We start from the raw sequence: 12,785 nt of genomic DNA, 5'->3' as shown, positions 1-12,785 counted from the left end.
ATGTTGATATTGAATCAAAATTGGCACATTCTCTCAAAATGATTCAAACCCTAGGCACTAAGGTTGAGAAGACCTCAGCTGCACCAAAACAGGGAGAGAATCCACTTGTGGTCAATGTTGCTGATAATGATAGTTTGAAGAATTTATGTGATACTTATGGCAGTAGTGAAGAGGATAAGGAGTGGGTGAATGAGGAGAATGATGAGGAGGGTTATGAAGCTGATAAGTCTGATGTTGCTGAGCAAGATTACACTATTGATGAGAATGATGAACCGAGGAGACTATACATGAGAATGTGGTGGATGATGAAACTGCTGATAAGGAGATGGTTGATGATGAGAATGTTGATGAGACTGTGAATAAGGAGAATGTGGATAATGAGGATGACTTGAATATCCTATATGATGAGTTTGATAATGTTGAAACCTTGCTTGAAAGGGAGAAAGAGGCTGAAGTTGAAAAGTCTGTGGATGAAGAGATGGAGGACTTATTTGATCAAATTGATAATTTCCCAATGAACCAACTATGGTGAGGGAAATTGTTACATCCAGGCCTGTTACTTTGGAAGAAGAAAAGAAAAAATAAAAGGGAAAGGCCATTGCTGAATCTGAAGAGCAGTTACACACTCTTGAAACTAATAAAGTTAAATCAAGTGATGAGGTGCTGATGACTGATGAGTATGCTGAAAGGGATGCCAAGAGGCATGATGAAATAGTGGGGGAATGGTTTCAGAGAGAAATGATCACAAGATTTTTAATTGATATTGAAGAACAGAGAATTTTGTTAAAAGAAGCTGAATTGAAAAAGAAACTGGGTGAAGAAAAGGTGGAGTTAGAACAAGAGGTGATTGAGGGATTGCTAAGACTTCAACAAACTGAAGAAGCTGACAAGTCTTTAGCTATAATCCTATATCAATTCAAGAAAACCCCATAAACTCATAAAACAAAATCACCTGAGCAAGCCACTACTGAGCTTGAAAAGGAAAATGATGATATGCAGGTGGTCACTGATGAATATGGTGCAAAAACAGTGACTCAAATTGATCTTGAAAAATGGGATCAACAGATTACAGAAGATATAAAAGAAAATTCAAAAATGTGTGATGAGGAATATTTGAACAAATTTGCCAAGAAGTATGCAAGGAAGAGGAAGAGGGGTGATAAAAAGGAAAATACTGATGAACCCATCCCAAAGAAACAAAAAAGTCCAATCAATGCCATAGCCATCCAAGCAGTGAAACCTACTAATGTTGAAGATGAGCATGAACCAAGTGAACCAAAAATTGATGCAATTGTTGATCTATCTGAGGATGATGATGATGATGACATACATGATTCCCCGCATGTAGATATGGCTGATAAACACATGGATAATATTCAGATCATGTTGGATAAAGCTAAGGAGGAAGATCCAAAGATCATAGGACTAATTAATCATGGATACAAGTTTGAAACCCTGGCTCCAATGACTGATGAGGATTTGCAGGAAATAATTGATGAAGAAGTGAAGGATCTGAAGAAGAAGAGAGAGAAAAGAAACAGGGACACTCAAAAGTTGCTTGCTTACTTAAGACTTCATGGCTTTTCTGGAAAGCAATTGAGTCATATGAAGTTTAAAGAATTGGAAACTTCTTACAATACAACAATTGAAACTATCAAGAATGGGGAATTTGAAAGAATGAAGAAGAAGGCATTTGATTAGAAGGATAAAATTGAAAAACTCTATAGTAAGTATGGTGCAAGTGCAGATATTTAATTGATCATGGAATGGAAACAACTGACGTGGAGAAAATGAGTAAGAAATAAGTTGAAGAAGAATTCAACAGTATCAAAGAAAATTCAGTCTGAAACTAGTTCCAGCAAAAGTAAACCCAAACTGATCACTTTAGCTGTGAAAGAAAAGAGAGCATGGGAAAATGAACAAGTGAAATTATTTTAAAGGCTGATGGAAGATAGGGGTGAAGGAGAGAAGATAAAAAATCTGAGCATCAAAGAGAAATTATCTATATATGATTCTGAGAAAGCTGAATTTAATAAAGAGAAAGCAAAATCAAAAATTTCTCAAACCCCTCCTCTAGTTGTTGTGAAAGAAGAACCTCGTGAGCTTGTTGAGCCCTAGGATGATGAAAACAAGATCAAGACCTTGAAAGGTTTGATGTTGAGCAAGGGCATGGTTGAGGGGTTATTTGACAATCTAGCAAAAGGTTAATTGAAAGAATTATTTTACTCTGAGAAGGAAGAGTGGGAGAAGTTGGAGGCAGGGGAGAGAAGATTACTACAATTCCAGTGTGGACCTAGGGGTCAACCTATTGCAAGTCAAAGATCTGTCCCTATTGGTCCAACTAATGATGAAGTAATGGAAATGATAACCACATTGGCCAAGGAAGGTGAAAACTATCTGAAGTTGGTCATGATGCCAAAAGATCAAATCATTGATATGTTTGAAAAATCTGGACATGTGAGAAGACAAATTCCCAAAAGGAAATCTACACCAAGGTCTTGCACTGTAAGTGTCCCAATTCCAACCACCAGAGCAACTCATCAAAGACAACAAAGGCCACAAACTGATGTGGACCTACCCAAAAGACTCTATTTTGATGCCAGAACTAAATCTTTAAAAGTCATAATGACTAATGGTGAGTTGAGGCATATTATCTTTAAAGATGTTTTTCAGGAATTTAGAAAAGAACAGTTGGAAGAGATGGCTACTCTGAGCTTATTTGATTATCAGGACAGGCAGAGCTTTGCCAGACGACAACAGAATGAACTCTCGAAACACTTAAGAGATCAATCAAGAAAGGGGTTTCCTATGCTGAATAAGAAGAAGAATTTGGAACTTTCTGAATTTGAAATGAAGAAAAGGTAGAGAATGATGTTGAGCATCAGACTTACTGAAGCTTCTTTTCAACAAAAGAACAACTTAAAAGAATGTTTGGAGCATAAGGCGGCAGTTGACTAGGCCAAACCAAGAAGTCCAAAAGAATGGAAAGATCTCCAAGATAGTATTTGAACCTAAAGATCAATCCTTTATCCTTAAAAATTATGATGGACTGGCCCTGGGCATCATTCAACATGATACTGATTTAGAGTTTCTTCACATGGAGGATTTAGAGGAGATAATCAGATGGAATCAGCCTTCTCGACATCCACACCATAGGGAGATCTCTTTATTCCAAGAGAAGGCTGATGTGGGTTGTGTTTGACAGAAAGAGAGATGTTGGAAGCTCAAGAAGATGAAGACCTATTATATCTTTCTGTTAAAATTTGCTTTGTAATGTCCTTGAGACAGAATTTATGCAATGTAATTTTTACTTTATGCAATGTATATCTATTTCTAAAAATTTTATGTGTATTTTGAAAAAGTGTATGTACCCAATAGGTGTTTTAGTGCAGCTGAGTGTGTTCTAATCTAGGGGGAGATTGTTGGGAATGGATTATAACTAAGGAAGATTGGAATCTTCTCAACCTCTTCAGAAAATGGGTAAGTATGGAAAACGAGCACACTTGGATTTCCCAGCAAGCTTTTACTTAGTCAAGCAAGGTATTTTACTCTTCGAGCAAAGTTATCTTCTAGAATTCTTCTTTAGTGTTAGTTTGAGCAAACTACACTTCATCCAGCAAGGTTGTTCTTCAAGTCAAGCAAGGTTTGTTTCATAGCAAACTCTTGACTAAACCAAGCTAAAACCAAGTATTTTGGTGGATCGAGCAAGATTTATTGATAAACAGTGGTCCCAGCAAGCTTGAAGGAAGTTAATGAAGAAATTACTTAAAGACTTCTAACATTAAAAAATACAATAAATTTAAAAAAAGAAACATTAAAAAATACATAAAAAAAGAAACATTAAAAAAATACATAAAAAACTAATATACATAATATTCATGCATTTTTTGAAGTCGTAATTGTTGAAATAATGCGGCCACTTCGTGTAAATCATCCCTTACGAATGATTCGTAGTCTTCTTTCGTTTGTTTTAAATGAAGCGTCTTGGCCACCATTCCCTGATATTCGGTGGTTGCTTTCATGTTGTGTAACGCCCTGAAATTCGATTGGTAAACTAGGATCGTGAAATCATCGGAAACTATAGACTTTGGGATTCTGGACGATAAGTTCGGAACCCATATCATTGGAAAAATCTGCTTTTATCATTTAAAATGTTTATTTTATAAAACGACATTTACGCCTGAAAAATATTAATTTTTATGCTTTCGAAAAATTAAATGTTCTTATTTAAAAAGATTTCAAATAATTATTCGGAAAATGGTTTTATAAAAGTTTTGCTGAAAAAGTTTTAGTTTGTTTAAAAACTTATGAACTCGACTAGTCTTGACCCGTCGGTAGCCTAAACCCGAACCCGAGTCACCCGAGTATTTAAGCGGAAAATCAAGTATTCTTACACCATCTCTTTCATTTCCACCAACACTTCCCACCCAAACACTCTCATTCTAGAGAGAGAAACTAGAGAGAGAAAGTCTTCAAACTTCAAATCCGAGTCCACAAATCTGTTTGTTGTTATTCTTGGTAAGATCTTCTTGAAAATCATCCATTTTCATAACCATTTTCGGCCTCAAATCGAGCAAAAACACCCATTTTCGTTTCTAGAGTTTTCGGGTCAAAAACCGTCTTGTTTTGGTGTCAAAATGCAAGCTTTTGTGTTTAAAATCACTAGGAATCGATAGCCCTTTCAATCCCGAGCATTTCCATGTCAAAAACTTCGATTTTGGGTCAAAAATCTGGAAAATCTGAAAAACCCGTAGGTTTCTCCGTCGCCCAGCTTGAAGGAGTCGAATCAGACTCATTCGATCGAACCAGTCGATCGAATCAGTCCAGTCGATCGAATAGGAAAGCAACCGAATGGTCTCCAACTCATTCGACCGAATGAGTTTCGTATTCGATCGAACGAGTGTCTATTCGATCGAACAAGTTCCATGTTCGACCGAACGAGTTTTTCCAACTGGTTCGACCAAATGTGTTTCTAGTTCGATCGAGTGTGCCACAGATTCGACCGAATGTGTGTCTATTCGATCGAACGTGTTCCTATTCGATCGAATCAAGCCAGAACCAAGCTGTTTTCGTCTTTAAAACCCAGTTTTTGCTAGAGGCCGCGTAAGCTCGTTTTCTTAGACTTATAGCACGTTGTTAACCTTATATATATGTTCAACTCTAGGCTAAGGAGATCTATTGTAGCACCATCCTAACCCGAGATCAAGGTGAGTTCATAGCCCCTATTTAAGCTTTTCAAAACTATGGGGTGGAAACATGGTAACTTTACACGTTTGGATAAAATCATTTATGCAAACACTCTTTAAACTATAAACTTTTGGATTTCTACACACGTGCGGAAATCCACAAGCTTTTTAAGAATCTATAAACTTTGGAAATCTATGAACATGGGGAAAACCCATCAACTTATGGAGATCTAAGAACATTGGAAATCAATGAGTATGGGAAATTCTATGAACATTGACATCATGGGAATGGGAATCATATTCATATCATCATAGTCATTGTGTCAGCATGGAAATCTAGAGATCAAAGCATCATGAGTTGAATTGGACGCGAGAGTCTATTCTACTCTCGGTAGAACTCGCGACCATGAGTGGCATTCTATTCTCGGTGGCACTCGTAACTCATGGGATTTCATACTAGTCTCGGTGAAATCCATAACTCTTGAGGACCTATACTAGTCTCGGTAGGGACCAAGGGAACCCAGGATTCTTTGGGGAGTCTATCCTACTCTCGGTAGAACCTAGCTGAGTCCTGGATGACAAGAACGAGGTAGTCTTGGTTTAAGTCTTGCGTGGGATCAATCAAGTCTTGTGTGATCATTGAGTTTCATCATCATTCATCATCATCATCATTTATTCACCATCATCTTGGATACTAGTAAACAGTGGGATCTTGGTGTTGGTTTATCTAGTAAACTTAGCATGCTCAAATCTATATGTCCTTATTTATGCTTAACTGCTATGTGCTACCTGTACCGTTGGGAGACCACAAATCTTTGAGTAATCTTATCACAAACGACTCTAATGGGAGAATAATAAGCCCGCTGAGAGTCCAGGAGAACATTTCATGTTTTACTTACTACAAAAACCTCTTGGGAAAACCAAGAGACCTTTTCTTACAAACCATCTTAAAACCGGGTATTATATCCAAACATAGTAGTATAAGTTGTAGGAGTGGTGGGTTAGCCGCAGGTACACCCTATATATAAACCCCTACAACCTATACTAGTATGTTTGTGTATAAACTCTTTTTCTTTAAACCTATGAACTCACTCATCTACTTTATGTAGTTGACAGTTTGTTACATGTTTTCAGGAAATAATGCAGCAAGAAATCCCTAGCAAGTTTAGAGGCCTTAGAGAGATGAAGGCTAGTCTAGGAGTTGTTTGGAAACTTGATATTTTGTATTAAAACAATTTGTTTCATGTTACCTGGATGGTGTAATATTTGACATTTTGGTTATGTTTATGCATTTAGACTTTTATACTATTGTGCTCAACAATCACGACTTAGTCGCCGCGCCTCGATTATTCCGCCATCACGATCGGGGTGTGACAGATTGGTATCAGAGCCAGTGGTTATAGGGAATTAGGAAACCGACCTAGACTATAACCTAGGATCCTTGACTCTAGATAGCTCATGCATCACAATCACATGTCTACACTTATATACGTGCTGCGTGCTTATGTGTTGTATATTAACTGTTAATCTCTTGAGCCATGTCATTCTGTGTTCTTGGTATAATCTATGTCCTCTATTCTTAATCTTTGGCGTGTCATTGATTCTATTTAACGCTCGTTTTTTTTTTCGTTTTGTCAAGAATGCCTCCCAGACGTGCACCCGCCCCCTTGGACTCCGCTGATCTAGCCAACCTTATAGCCCAGCAGATCGCGGCTGTGTTACCAGGCATGGTAACAGCCATCAGCCAGGGGCTGAGGCAAGAAGGAACCTCTGGGGCCAACCAAATTCCAGCTCAGAACGCAAATGAACCAGCAAATAAGCCATACAAGGACTTCATGGCTACCAAACCCACCAGCTTCAGCGGTTCAGAAGGCGCCGTTGGTCTCCTCCAGTGGATCGAAATGATGGAGGCTGCCTTTGTTATTAGCTCGTGCCCTGAGACACTAAAAGTCACGCACGCGGCAAGCATGTTGTCTAAACGCGCGCTGACCTGGTGGAACAACGAGATAAGAACCCGCGGGCGTGAGGCTGCCTTGGCCATGACCTGGTCGGAATTTGTAGCTTTGGTTACCCGCGAGTTCGTACCTCGCAGTGAGGTGCAGAAACTTGAAGCTGAGTTTTGGGTGCACAGAATGAAGGGCGCTGATCACCAAGGGTACACGGAGCGTTTTCACGAGCTCTCCCTTCTCGTACCACACTTGGTCACCCCTCCCTCCCGGGCTATTGAGCTTTACATCAATGGCCTACCTGACACTGTCCGTGGAATCGTTATCGGGGCTGACCCATCAACCCTACAAGCGGCCATTGAACTAGCTGCCCGACTGACCCAGGACCAGGTTAAGACTGGGGTCCTAGCCAAAGGTACGGGCAAGGCCGCTGAGGGCTCATCCAAAAAGATCAACCGCATCAAAAAGCGTAAGGCTAGCAGTTACGCGATGGTTACTCCCGCAACCCCAATCAGCTCTGTCGCTCCTGCTCCCACCCCTTCTGGAAGGCCAAAGAGGGAGTACACTGGGGTTCACCCCAAGTGCGGCACTTGCCAATTTCATCACCCTGCCGGAACCCTTTGCTGGAAATGCACGAACTGTGGACGTTTGGGGCACCTAGCGGAACGCTGCAGATTTCAAGGTAATCAACTGGCAATACAGAGCAGCAGTTCCCAACCCAGCAACACTCGAAGCTGTTTCGAGTGTGGAGCCACGGACCATTTCAGGAGCAGGTGTCCTCGTCTTGCAAATCTTCCTCCGGCCCGAGGCCGAGCCTTTACTATTGGCGCTGCTGAAGCTCGCCAAAATCCTGACGTCATTACTGGTACGTTCATCCTTAACAATCTCTGGGTTTCTATTCTATTTGACACGGGTGCAGATAGGAGTTTTATTTCTAGCGAGTTGGTCCCATTGCTTAATCTAGGAACCTCTGTCTTAGACCCCGCTTTCTCTGTCGAAATGGCAAACGGAGAGTCTACCCAAGTGAACAAAATCGTTCGCAATTGCACGCTTACGTTTGATCAGACGTCTCTTAACATTGACCTCATCCCTATGCAATTAGGAAGTTTCGATGTAATTGTTGGGATGGATTGGTTGTCCATCAACCACGCGGAAGTGGTGTGTGCTGAGAAGCTCATTCGCGTTCCTTGTTCTTCTGGCGAGTCCATAATTATTCAAGGAGAAAGATCAGGTAGATGTCTGAAATTAATCTCCTGCTTTAAAGCTCGGCGATGCCTTCGAAAGAAGTGTCTCGCCTTCCTAGCTCATGTCTCCATCAAGAAATCTTTGGGGAAGAAGCTCTCTGATGTCCCCGTTGTGCGTGAATTTCCAGACGTTTTTCCTAAAGACTTACCCGGACTACCTCCTAGCCGACAAGTCGAATTCCACATCGAATTAGTTCCCGGTGCAACCCCCGTGGCAAAATCTCCGTATCGTTTGGCTCCGTCAGAAATGCAGGAATTATCGAGCCAGCTACAGGAACTACTAGACAAGGGTTTTATTCGCCCTAGTTCATCTCCATGGGGAGCTCCAGTCCTCTTCGTCAAGAAGAAGGACGGATCTTTCCGGATGTGCATAGACTATCGTGAGCTTAACAAACTCACGGTCAAGAATCGGTATCCATTACCAAGGATTGACGATCTTTTCGACCAGCTGCAAGGAGCCACTTACTTTTCCAAGATCGACCTACGCTCAGGTTATCACCAAGTACGCGTCATGGAGGACGACATCGCGAAAACCGCTTTCAGAACTCGTTATGGACACTACGAGTTCCTAGTCATGCCTTTTGGTTTGACGAATGCCCCTGCGGTGTTCATGGATCTCATGAATCGCGTTTGTCGTCCATACCTGGACCAGTTTGTTATCGTCTTCATTGACGATATTCTCGTTTATTCCCGCTCTAAAGCCGACCATGAGCTTCATCTCAGGCTTACCTTGGATCTGCTGAGGAAAGAGCAACTCTACGCCAAATTCTCCAAATGCGAATTCTGGCTAAGGGAAGTTCAATTCTTAGGTCACATCATTAACAAGGAAGGCATTCATGTCGACCCTGCCAAGATTGAAGCCATCAAAAATTGGGGAGCGCCTACAACGCCAACCGAAATTCGTTCATTTCTTGGTTTAGCTGGGTACTACCGTCGATTCATCTCGAACTTTTCAAAGATCGTATTGCCTCTCACAATGTTAACTCAAAAAGGGGAACCATTCATTTGGAACCAAGAGCAAGAAGAGGCTTTCCAAACATTGAAACATAAACTCTGTCATGCACCAATCCTGTCACTTCCTGAGGGTAACGATGATTTTGTTGTTTATTGCGACGCCTCGAGCCAAGGTCTAGGCTGCGTCTTAATGCAACGCGGTAAGGTCATCGCTTATGCCTCGCGCCAACTCAAGAGTCATGAGAGGATTTATGTCACCCACGACTTGGAATTGGGTGCTGTGGTCTTTGCCTTAAAAATATGGAGACACTACCTATACGGTACGAAATGTGTCATCTTCACCGACCACAAGAGCCTACAACACATCCTCAACCAAAGGGAGCTAAACATGCGACAACGTCGATGGGTTGAACTCCTAAGTGACTACGACTGCGAAATCCGCTACCACCCTGGAAAGGCTAACGTAGTGGCTGACGCGTTAAGTCGCAAGGAAAGGACCCAGTTGCATGCGATCCGTATTCAGTCCAATCTTCCCTCCTTGGTTCTTGAAGCTCAAAAGCAAGCGATTGCTGGTGGTGATCTCAAAAATATGCTATCTTGCGGTGCCGAACGGAAGTTTGAAACCAAGTATGATGGTATACTTTACTACTTAAATCGCATGTGGATTCCAAACTCTGAACCACTTCGAGAACTTATCCTGAACGAAGCGCACAAATCCAGATACTCCATTCACCCGGGCAGTGATAAAATGTATCAGAATCTCAAGTCTCACTTCTGGTGGCCGGGTATGAAGAAAGTCATAGCTTTGTACGTCGGTAGGTGCCTAACATGCTCGCGGATCAAGACTGAACATCAGAGACCATCTGGCCTGTTACAAAAACCGATCATACCGCAGTGGAAGTGGGACGAAGTCGCTATGGACTTCATTACCAAACTCCCGCGGACACCCAGCGGTTATGACACGATTTGGGTTATCGTGGATTACTTGACCAAGTCTGCCCACTTTCTCCCTGTCCGCGAGGACTACACTACGGAGAAGCTGGCGCGGATTTACATTCGTGAGATCGTAACCTAAGGGCATCACGTCTGACCGTGACCCCTCTTTTGCGTCAAGGTTCTGGAAGTCATTTCAGAAAGCCTTTGGGACAAGTGTGAAACTTAGCTCTGCCTATCATCCTGAAACGGACGGACAGAGCGAAAGGACCATACAAACCCTGGAGGATATGCTCAGAGCCTGTATCCTTGAATTCGGTAGTAGCTGGGAGACTCACCTTCCTCTTGCAGAGTTCTCATACAATAACAGCTATCATGCTACCATCAAATGCGCACCATTCGAGGCACTCTATGGCAGGAAATGTCGTTCTCCACTGTGTTGGTCCGAGACCGGAGATTCTCAAATCCTCGGCCCGGAACTGATACAGGAAACCACTGACAGTATCGCCATCATCCAGCAAAGACTTAAGGACGCCCGCTGTCGACACAAGTATTACGCTGACAAACGCCGCAAACCTCTGGAGTTCCAAATAGGCGATCGCGTAATGCTCAAAGTTTCCCCCTGGAAGGGCATTGTTCGCTTCGGGAAAAAGGGAAAGTTTGCTCCAAGGTACGTAGGACCTTTCAAGATCATCGAAAAGGTCGGACCCGTAGCCTATCGCTTGGAATTGCCTCCAGAACTCAGCCGTGTTCACAACGTTTTTCATGTGTCGCAACTCAAAAAGTGCCTCGTTGACGAGACCGCTCAAATCCCGATCGACACGGTTCGCATCGACGACAAACTACACTTTGTTGAGGAACCTGTCGAGATCCTAGATCGAGAAGTCAAAAGGACTAAGCGAAGCCGGATACCCATAGTCAAGGTACGTTGGAACAACCATCGTGGACCCGAGTTCACATGGGAACGAGAGGATAAGATGAAGGAGGAATACCCTCATCTGTTCGCATAGTCATCATCTTTGTAATTCTAGAAATCTTGGAGTCTATGTAATCGTAATCATGTAATCAGGGACCAATATCAATCAATGAAGTATCATGTTGTTCCTATTTGCTTATAAATATTCTCTTATTTGCATAACACCAAGTTTGGCTACCCATGACTCGTGCTGGAAAACACAAGTTGTGCATACTTAATCATGTAAACATTGGGGTAAACTATGTATCATTGAGCCAAAATTTGTCATCATTCTAGCATTCATGAAGCATGGTTGTGTGTGTGTGTGTGGTGTCGTGTCGATTTTTCTAGCCGCACACAATGGAGTTTATACATTGATACAAGGTGAACTCGTAATTATAGTCCGGAATATAATTACATCAAGTTCACAGGTGTATACGTGTATAAACAATATGCTATTGTGTAACTATGAGTCGTGAACTCAAGCTTCGTGTAGGGAATTAATCAATGAATTTTGAAGGAGTGGTGGGTTAGCCGCTGGTACACCCTATACATAAACCCCTTCGGCACAAGTTGATTATGTCTGAAGAGAGACTTGGAATTAGGGACTCATAGTTAGCGTGGCAGCTGTGAGGCGTTAAATTCAAGAGTTATTGAGGGAATTATTCATTGGAGATTGAAGGAGTGGTGGGTTAGCCGCTGGTACACCCTATATATAAACCCCTTCAATCCGAAATGAATATGTCTGATGTAAAGCTTGAAGGTGATGCCTTGTAGTGGAAAATAGTGTGTCGTCCTGTGTGTCATTGAACTAATAGAAGTTGAAAGAAACACCCAAGTGGAGTTGAGGGAGTGGTGGGTTAGCCGCTGGTACACCCTATATATAAACCCCTTCAACTTGATTTGGGTGGTATCCAAGACGAAAATTAGGGGTAGTGGCGCATAGTGGTCATCATGGGATCATTTGATCTAAAACATCATTGCATCAACTATACTGAGTTCTAAATTTCGGGACGAAATTCCTCTAAATTGGGGAGGATGTAACGCCCTGAAATTCGATTGGTAAACTAGGATCGTGAAATCATCGGAAACTATAGACTTTGGGATTCTGGACGATAAGTTCGGAACCCATATCATTGGAAAAATCTGCTTTTATCATTTAAAATGTTTATTTTATAAAACGACATTTACGCCTGAAAAATATTAATTTTTATGCTTTCGAAAAATTAAATGTTCTTATTTAAAAAGATTTCAAATAATTATTCGGAAAATGGTTTTATAAAAGTTTTGCTGAAAAAGTTTTAGTTTGTTTAAAAACTTATGAACTCGACTAGTCTTGACCCGTCGGTAGCCTAAACCCGAACCCGAGTCACCCGAGTATTTAAGCGGAAAATCAAGTATTCTTACACCATCTCTTTCATTTCCACCAACACTTCCCACCCAAACACTCTCATTCTAGAGAGAGAAACTAGAGAGAGAAAGTCTTCAAACTTCAAATCCGAGTCCACAAATCTGTTTGTTGTTATTCTTGGTAAGATCTTCTTGAAAATCATCCATTTTCATAACC

Source organism: Bidens hawaiensis, unplaced genomic scaffold (assembly GCF_021521415.1).
Source record: "Bidens hawaiensis isolate Kalapana, Puna unplaced genomic scaffold, B.hawaiensis_p1.1 tig00044158_1, whole genome shotgun sequence".
In the NCBI taxonomy this organism is placed as follows: Eukaryota; Viridiplantae; Streptophyta; class Magnoliopsida; order Asterales; family Asteraceae; genus Bidens; species Bidens hawaiensis.
Note: the sequence above shows the minus strand (reverse complement) of the source record.